The sequence below is a fragment of the Perkinsus marinus genome (genome assembly GCF_000006405.1).
Source record: "Perkinsus marinus ATCC 50983 genomic scaffold scf_1104296938306, whole genome shotgun sequence".
Classification (NCBI taxonomy): Eukaryota; Perkinsozoa; order Perkinsida; family Perkinsidae; genus Perkinsus; species Perkinsus marinus.
Genome location: NW_003213506.1, coordinates 1 through 1,006, shown reverse-complemented (window position 1 = coordinate 1,006; position 1,006 = coordinate 1). Strand labels below are relative to the sequence as shown.

At 47.0% G+C, this 1,006-nt stretch overlaps 1 non-coding gene across 1 annotated transcript; it reads right to left on the bottom strand.

Moving 5' to 3' along the window:
- Positions 1-617: 617 nt before the first annotated feature.
- On the bottom strand, positions 618-689 carry Pmar_PMAR014164. Its single transcript has one exon. It is a non-coding gene; the product is annotated as a tRNA-Asp (tRNA).
- Between the last annotated feature and the right edge of the window lie 317 nt (positions 690-1,006).

Below are 1,006 nucleotides of genomic sequence, written 5' to 3'. Positions count from 1 at the left end.
GAGAGGATCTCTCCAAAGGCAGGAAGGAAATGAGGGACGAGTAGGGGCTGATTGAATACTCTATTAAGATAGTCGTCGCTGCAAGATGCAGTTTCTCGTAGTTTGCACGTAGGGATCGCCGAAGACCTCACAAGTGAATCCGGTGTATATGAGCCACAACTTGCTGCCTTTCGTATTTGGAATCTCAGAACGATCTGGCAAAGATGTAGCTTGCAAGGAGACGCCAAGGAGCTGGAGCGGCTCCTCACCAGTGATGCAACAGAAGCATCGTCGCAGGATCTGACCAAGCTCCCGTGACAGGACTCCTGTCATTTCGTGCGCTGTTTTTCCTACGTCAATTGATATTCGAGTTTTGTTCGTGATCTAGTCCAGATCGGCTAAGCCGACTTAAGCTCAATTTCTGTCACACCTTAGTCTGGAATTGAAGGTGGTTCAATGTCTAAATAGTGACGCAAATTACCATTTTCAGCTACCAGCGCACATCGCGGCGGGCGTGAGTGGAGAGAGAAAGTTGAGTAATTTTTTCGAGGCAGCAAATGATTCGCAGAGTGGTGCAAAAATCAGTAAAGAAACGGTCGCGCATAAATGTGTGAAACGCCCTTGTCCAGAAATACCACTTCCACGGCCAAGAATTGAACTCGGGTCTCCTGCGTGACAGGCAGGAATACTAACCTCTATACTACCGCGGAATTGAAGGTGGTTCAATGTCTAAATAGTGACGCAAATTACCATTTTCAGCTACCAGCGCACATCGCGGCGGGCGTGAGTGGAGAGAGAAAGTTGAGTAATTTTTTCGAGGCAGCAAATGATTCGCAGAGTGGTGCAAAAATCAGTAAAGAAACGGTCGCGCATAAATGTGTGAAACGCCCTTGTCCAGAAATACCACTTCCTCAAGTTGAGTAATTTTTTCGAGGCAGCAAATGATTCGCAGAGTGGTGCAAAAATCAGTAAAGAAACGGTCGCGCATAAATGTGTGAAACGCCCTTGTCCAGAAATACCACTTCCA